The sequence below is a fragment of the Pristiophorus japonicus genome, unplaced genomic scaffold (assembly GCF_044704955.1).
Source record: "Pristiophorus japonicus isolate sPriJap1 unplaced genomic scaffold, sPriJap1.hap1 HAP1_SCAFFOLD_528, whole genome shotgun sequence".
NCBI classification, from domain to species: Eukaryota; Metazoa; Chordata; class Chondrichthyes; family Pristiophoridae; genus Pristiophorus; species Pristiophorus japonicus.
In genome coordinates, this window is record NW_027254435.1 from 71,265 (window position 1) to 79,201 (window position 7,937).

At 46.6% G+C, this 7,937-nt stretch overlaps 2 non-coding genes across 2 annotated transcripts; one reads left to right on the forward strand and one right to left on the reverse strand.

The window, feature by feature from the left end:
• Nucleotides 1–1,352: 1,352 nt before the first annotated feature.
• On the reverse strand, nucleotides 1,353–1,424 carry trnag-ccc (transfer RNA glycine (anticodon CCC)). Its single transcript has one exon. It is a non-coding gene; the product is annotated as a tRNA-Gly (tRNA).
• Nucleotides 1,425–7,641: 6,217 nt separating this feature from the next.
• On the forward strand, nucleotides 7,642–7,714 carry trnav-uac (transfer RNA valine (anticodon UAC)). Its single transcript has one exon. It is a non-coding gene; the product is annotated as a tRNA-Val (tRNA).
• Nucleotides 7,715–7,937: the final 223 nt, after the last annotated feature.

Consider the following 7,937-nt stretch of genomic DNA (forward strand, 5'->3'; position numbering starts at 1 on the left):
TTGGGCGTCCCCCCAAAACCAATCGCACCCCTTTCTGAGTAGCACGTGGAGAGGCTCCAGCAGCGTGCTCAAGTTCTGCATAAAGATCCCAAAGTAATTGAATAGCCCGAGAAAGGCAGGCAGTTCCGAGATATTCCAGGGCCTGGGTGCCAGACGAATTGCTTCAGTTTTTGATTCTGTTGGACGGATTCCATCAGCGGCAATACTTCTGCCCAAAATTCCAACCTCAGGCGCGAGAAACAGACACTTGGATTTCTTAACTCTTAGGCCTACTCGATCCAATCGACTTAGTACTTCCTGCAAATTGCGGAGATGGGAGTCGGTGTCCCTGCCTGTGATGAGTATGTCATCTTGAAACACAACCGTCCCCAGGATGGACTTGAGCAGACTCTCCATGTTGCGCTGGAATATAGCAGCTGCCGACCTGATGCCGAATGGGCATAGATTGTACATAAAAAGGCCTCGATGTGTGTTGATGGTGGTGAGTAGCTGAGACTCTTCGGTCAGTTCTTGCGTCATATACGCAGATGCAAGATCTAGTTTCGAGAAAAGTTTTCCTCCAGCCAATTTGAAAATAGGTCCTCTGCTCTGGGCAGCGGGTATTGGTCCTGTCGGGAGACTCTGTTTATGGTAGACTTGTAATCCCCACAGGTTTGTACGGATCCATCAGGCTTCATGACGGGGATGATGGGACTTGACCAGTCGCTAAATTCCACGGATGAGATAATGCCTTCCCGCAGGTCCAGTTCGTGTTCAATCTTTTCCCTCATCACATAAGGCACAGCTCTAGCCTTGTGATGGACCGGTCTGGCATCCTGTGTGATGTAGATTTTAACTTTAGCCCCTTTGAAGGTACCCACACCTGGCTGAAAGAGATGTTCAAAACGACTTAGAACTGCAGAGTAGTGTGAGATACATGACAGTAAGGTGAACGTGTGAACGGCCACACTGCGGAAACATCTCCACCTTCAGCACCAGGTCAGACGGAGATGCTGAGCGAGCAGGTGAACTGCAGAATCCCACTTTTTTGGAGCTGATCGTTGTGCCAAGCAAATGAGTTTTGCTTAATGACTAAAAATAAAAGGTGCTAGAAGTGGGATTCAAACCCACACTTTCAGAGCAGACTGAACACAACAGCTTCGACCGCTCAGCTGTCCTGACTATCCAGTGCTGTGTGTGGCCACCTGCAGGTTGATTTTGAACTTTTGTGTCTTGTCACAAGAAATAAATGAGGGCAACAGGTGTTTCTCTGACTGACACCGGGGAAACAGTGAGACAGACCTTGGAGCAAGGGTCTGGTTATTGCCAAACAGCAAAGAAAATATTAATTCCGGGATTACCCAAAAGAGCAGTAACCTCGACGTGATTTGAACACACAACCTTCTGATGGGGAGTCAGACGCGCTGCCGTTGCGCCACAAGGTCTACACAGGGAGATTGAGATGTTCGTCTATATGAAGAATTCCGCAACACAAGGGGTTTTAAAATCCCTGCCCATTCCCACCAGGTATCAGAAGAAGCGCTCACCTGCCAGTCACCGTATGTTTTTTGTTTAACTTTTGTGTTGTTTTCAAGGGAAAGCATCATTAATTAATCCGTCATCTTCTTTTGTAGAATGAAAGAAATGCTGACTGAGGGACAGTCCATACTTCAATCATTTGTTCTGTGCTTTGCATGTTAACTGTTAAACCATATCCCTTTTTGCACACTGTGGTTTAGGAGTCTGGTTCAAAATCCTCATCGCTGGCGACACCAGGAATCTGGTGCAACTTTTGTCAAATTTAACAGCACCGGTTATTCCGACACGCCAAAGTTCCCTGGTGGATCAATTTTCTCTCGCTAAAGGTTATCTATTTATTGGTGAAATAAAGAGCAATTAAGGAATAAGGGAGTCCTTTTGCTAAGAGAATAAATAGAAAATAAAAACAGCAAATGCTGGAAATCTCAGCAGGTCAGTTCGCATTTGCCAGGAGACGAGACTCGCCTCCGATTGTTCCCCGATAGGAAATTTAAACATAATGTTCCCGCTCGGGATCAAACCGGTGACTTTTCACGTGGAAAGCAAACGTGATAACCGCTACACTACGGAAACCTCTGGCACAGCGAGCACAACAGAGGGGAGCTGACCAGTGAGCTCCCTCTGTGCTGATCACCACGGATTTTTAATGTGGAAGCAAGTCATTCTCGACTCCGGGGATTACCGAAGAAGAGAGGAGGATCAGGAATGTTTTGGCTCACCTTAAAAAACTTCTGTCCCACACTGAAAGTTCTCAATACTTCTCCTCCGCTGCCCTTTACAGAAATGTCACGTGTTCACTTCCACATCCTCACAGTGGGGCCACAGAGACTCCTACCGTCTCCCCGCGATCAGCGAACTCGCTCAATTTACAAAATTAAACCCGGGACACGTGTCCAGCAAAGGGCAGGAGAAGCGGGAGAGTGTGTAAGCTCATTCTGTAACAGATAGTAGTGGGGTTATTAACGGCGATTACAGCAATCATTAATCCTCTCACACACCTCAATTATGTTTCTGCGATGATTTGATTGAGAATGGAAAGGGTTAATGCTCGGGATCTTAACCACTCAACTAGGGAACAGCTTCGATAATTTGTATCAATATAAAAATATCTATTTATATATGAACCTGAATATCAACAGCTAGCTGTCTCGACCTCATGGCACAACTGTAGTGAATCTAACTTTGAGTGAGAAATTCTTCCACAGTGACACCCATTTCATCTTTTAAACACTAGGAACTGAGACAGGGGGAATAAATAGAGAAATAAAAGCACAGGGATACAGACAAGAGGAAGAGAGAAGGGAAAATACTGTCCCCACACAGAACGAATGCAGAATCCCTCTGCTGCGCTCGGGGTGGCCACCCGCAGCCTGGATACACTAATGTCCCAACAGTTCATTGACTGTCGGAGTGGGACCGTGCGGCGCTTTAGAAGACAGGTCGAAAAAGCCAAGTCACTGATTCGGTCTCATGTGCTTCTCTAATCAAGAGTAGCCACACACAAAAACTTGCTTTTATAATGGCTATACATTACCATTATGATTGTCAAGCAGCTGGTTTGTTGATCGAAAAGCGTGACTTTAGCTGAGTCGAAGTTAAATGATATTTGCGAGAAGTCTTGGGTTCCAATCCTGGACGAGTCCATTATTGTCCCGGCGAGTTTTGAAATTGCATAGAAATTTTGCAAAGAAGGCCTTGCATTTCTGCAGTGCTTTCAGGAACTCATGTCGTCCCAAAGTGCTTTACAGCCGTTGAGTTATGTTTGCAGTGTTGTAGTGTGGGGAAAGATGTGCCCAAATCACCCCACACAAACCTCAACTCTTTGCGAAGGAGTTCGGTGCAAATAATCAGGTGCCTCAGGGACTTGGGCTTTCTTTGAATGAGTTCTGCTTGTACCTGCATTCAAGCTTGAAACAGCAACTGGGCTTCCATCTCACGGGAGCAGCGTGTAGCGGTTAGTGAGTAGGTGACGAGGTTTGGGGTTGATGTGCGTCACTTTCAATCTTTGAAATTTCACCAAGCAGAGAAATGGTGAATCCAACTGTCCCTGCAAGCATTCAGTTCCTGTTTAATCACAGGAATATCCGCAGTCAGGTGCTGAAAAGGAATTAAAACCTAATACTGGCTTCGGGACAATCAGAATACTTCATCACAGACAAGGCACCGGAAGGCTGGAAGGTAGATCACACTGGTTGTGGGAGATCTGGTTGGCGGTGACATGGAAGTGTCTGCAGTGTGCGGGACCAGACTGCTTCCACGCATCCACAATGAATGTCCCACCCTTTATTTGGGAAAAGTGCAACTGAGAGTGGACAAGTTCCAACTGGTCGGAGCAATCTGAAGCTTTAACTGATGGACACCCTGGATTGGGATGTCTTGCAGTGTACATTTGCGTCAGTCTCTGTGGCGCAATGGTTTAGCGTGTTCGGTTGTTAACCAAAAAGTTGGTGGTTTAAGCCCTCTCAGGGACTTCAACTGTTTTTCCCGAGGATACTGTGCCGCACAGTTCCAGGTTGTCATTGTGTGCTTTGGTGTCACGAATATATTCCGCAAACATTGCCAGCTGTGCTGTTATCCAGTGAGTTCCCACTCCAATACTTTTATGAGCATTCAGTTCAAGTGTCTAGTTTGAGTGTATCCAGAACTGAACATAGATATCAGAAAATTTAACAAGGCTGTGGGACATTGTGCTTTGTTAATATTGAAACACTAATATGAATAAATCCATTTTTTCTAATATTTTATTAAACGAGTTTTCAAAATGTTTACGCCCAGTTTCGAACCAAAGATCATTCGCGAGTGAAGAAAATGTGACAACCACTACACTACGGAAACACTGCAATTGAAGTGATGTTAGGAACATAACCAGAGCTTTCACCTACACAGCTGGCCTACACTTCAGGAGCTGGTTTTACGAGAATAGAAAGACGGTGCTATATTTAGGAAGGCTGTGAGTGTGGCAGGAATTGATCTCGTGTTTCCCAGACTTTACACATAGGAACAGGAGATGACCATTTAGCAGCGAGTGGTTAGGATCTGGAATGCACGGCTTGAAAGGGTGGTGGAGGCAGACTCAATCTTATCTTTCAAACGGGAGTTGGATCAGTGTCTGCAGGAAAAACAATTGCAGGGCTACGGGGAAAGAGCGGGGGAGTGGGACTCGCTGAGAGTCGGCACGGGCTCGATGGGCCGAATTGCCTTCCGTGCTGTAACCATTCCATGAGTCTATAAGTTAGCGGCACATTTCATAGTGTGGGTGGAAGCAGAACATTGCAAAGGGACATGGATTGAGTCGGCAAAACTAGAGGCATCTGATTCAGGAGATTCCGGTGAAGCGGAAATTCGGGAGTTTAATGACTTTGAAAGGAACATTTTTGTTTTGTGCAGCTTCGGTCAGAGAAATGTTTGTGAAAGGAATTTTTTGCAGAAAGGGATGCAGCATTTCATCTTCTGTCTTAACACTTCTTTCTGGGTGTCGGGGTCACCTTTCCTTTCGATGTTATTCTTCCAGAATGTATATTTTCTTTGGTGTTTCACAATAACCAGACCCTTGCTCTAAAGTCAGTCTCACTGTTTCCCCAGTCTCCTGTTGATGTTACCAGCAATGAACATTTTGAACCAGACCCCGAAATCAGTGTGTAAAATGGTTTATGTTTTAAGAGTTAACTTGCAGAGCATGGGTAAATTATCCAATTATGGAATCTCCTTCAGTTAGAATGTCTTTATTTTGTGTAAAAGAAGATCATCGGTTAATTAACGATGTATTCCCGTGAAAGCAACATAAAATGTGGTTAAAAAGTAATCAACAAACTTGGTGTTCGAACCCGAGAACCTGAGATTAAAAATCTCACGCTGTATCAACTGAGCTCGCTGTGCTTCTGCTAAAGCAAACGTTTTTGTCACTGATTGCAGCCAGGCGCCTGTTGGCTCCGCCCCAGATGTTTAAACTTGATGTCGAAGAACTGCCAGGATCTTCTTGAATGGTCGACCAGGCTCGAGGGGCCGAATGGCCTACTCCAGCTCCTAATCCTTACATGTTTATGATCATATCACCTTTCACAGGAGAACAATCTCGCCCTGAGCATGCATGAGGAGAAAGTTCCAGAAAATATTCCCACCCGGTGAGTTTTCGCGTGTGAGGCGAACGTGTTAACCGCGACACTGCGGAAACATCTCCACTTTCAGCACCAGGTCAGACGGAAATGTTAAGCAAGCAGGTGAACTGCTGAATCCCACTTTTAAGGAGCTGGCCGTGGAGCCAAGCAAATGAGTTTTGCTTAATGACTAAAAATAAGAAAAGGGATTTGAAACCGCGTTTTAAGAGCAGACTGCAAACTGAACGCAGCACCTTCGACGGCTCGGCGATCCAGAATGTAAGTCTATTAAAATTTTGAACTTTTGTGTCTTGTCACATGAAGTAAATGAGGGCATCTGGCATATCTGTGCCTGACACCGGGGAAACAGTGAGACAAACATTGGAGCAAGTGTCAGGTTATTGCCAAACAACAAAGAAGTTTGCAACTCCTGAAGAACAATGATCCTGACATGATTTAAATACACAGCCTTCCGATCGGGAGTCAGACACACTACCGTTGCACCACGAGGTACACAGTGCAGATTGTCCATGTTTGGAAACATGAAGGTTCCTGAAACACAGTTTCATTTACGCTGCATTGGTGCAATGAAAGGGCTTTAAAATCCCCGGCCGCTCCCACCGTGGGTTAGACAGCATCAGAAGCAGTGCCCACCTGTCACTCACCCTCTCACGCCCACTTTCATCACCTGCTGCCCGTGGACTGCAGCAAATCCAGTTCATCATCATCATGGGCAGTCCCTCAAAGCGAGGATGACTTGCTTCCTCGCCAAAAAAGTATGAGTTCACAGGTGTTGCAATATTCCAGGTCCTGAACTGTATGTTGAAGGGTGGAAGATGCCTGTGCGTGGACAGCCATCACACGGGCTTGACAGAGCAAGGCCTTGGTCCAGTGGCAAGGGTTAAATAAGACGACTGGAGACCAGCTCTGCTGCACGGACCCAGTGTGCACACATATTGCAGTGTGGGCTGGCCCGTGCTGCCCCTGGGCCCCTGGCCCCGAACTCATGCCTCCCCTGGGCCCTGATTACATCCCTCTACAGTCTCTCGCCGCTCCTTCGCCCCGATCTCGCCGTTCCTGTTGTATCTGCCCACGCTCCAATCACTGACCTGGACCTTGATGACATCACTCTTTGCTGCCGCCGCCCTCCTGCACCAGCTCGCGCTGCTCCCTGGAGAAGTCTCCCGGGGCCTCCAAGCTGCTCCCAGGGCCGCTCGCCGTTCCTTTTATGGCCCCGACCTGCCGCTGGTGTTCTCCCGTTAGTGTATCCAGGCTGTGGGTGGCCACCCCGAGCGCAGCAGAGGGGTTTCTGCATTAGTTCTGGGTGGGGGCAGTATCTTTCCCCTTCTCTCTTCCTCTTGTCTTTATCGCTGTGCTTTTATTTCTCTATTTATTCCCCCTGTCTCAGTTTCGAGTGTTCAAAAGGGAACAAAAGATGAAATGGGTTTCATTGTGGAACAATTTACTTCACTCAAAGTTAGATGCACTGCTGTTCGCCGTGAGGTCAAGGTAGCTAGCCGTTGATATTCAGGTTCATATATAAATATATATAAATATATCTACATCTATCATAACTGTTCCCTGGTGGTCGAAGGGTTAAGATCCGGTGCACTAACCTGGTAACGATACTCGATCAATTCATCGCCTAAAAATAATTGAGGTCTGTGAGACGATTAATAATTGCTGTAAGCACCATGCATACCAATACTTTCTGTGATAGCCCGAGCTTACAGACTATCTGGCTTCTCCTGCCCTTTGCCGGGCACGTGTTCCGGGTTTAATTTTGTAAATTGAGCGAGTTCGCTGATCGCGGGGAGACAGTAGGAGCCTCTGTGACCCCACTGTGAGGATGTGGAAGTGAACACAGTGGCTGGGTGATCCATGACATTTCTGTAAAGGGCAGCGGAGGAGAAGGATTGAGAACTTTCAGTGTGGGACAGAAGTTGTTTCAGGTGAGCCAACACATTCCCGATCAGCACAGAGGGAGCTCACTGGTCAGCTCCCCTCTGTTGGGGTTGCTGTGTCAGAGGTTTCTGTAGTGCAGTGGTTATCATGTTTACTTTACACGCAAAAGGTTCCTGGTTCGATCCCAGGCAGAAACATTATGTTTAAACTTGCCAAAGGGGAAGAATCGGAGGCGAGTTTCGTCTCCTGGCAAATGCTGCCTGATTTCCAGAATTTGCTGTTTTTATTTGCTATTTATTCTCCTGGCAAAAGGGCTCCCTTATTCCTTAATTGCTCTTTATTTCACTTCAATAAATAGATAACTTTGAGTGAGAGAAAACGGATTCACCGGGAACCTTTCGCGTGTGAGGCCAACGTGAT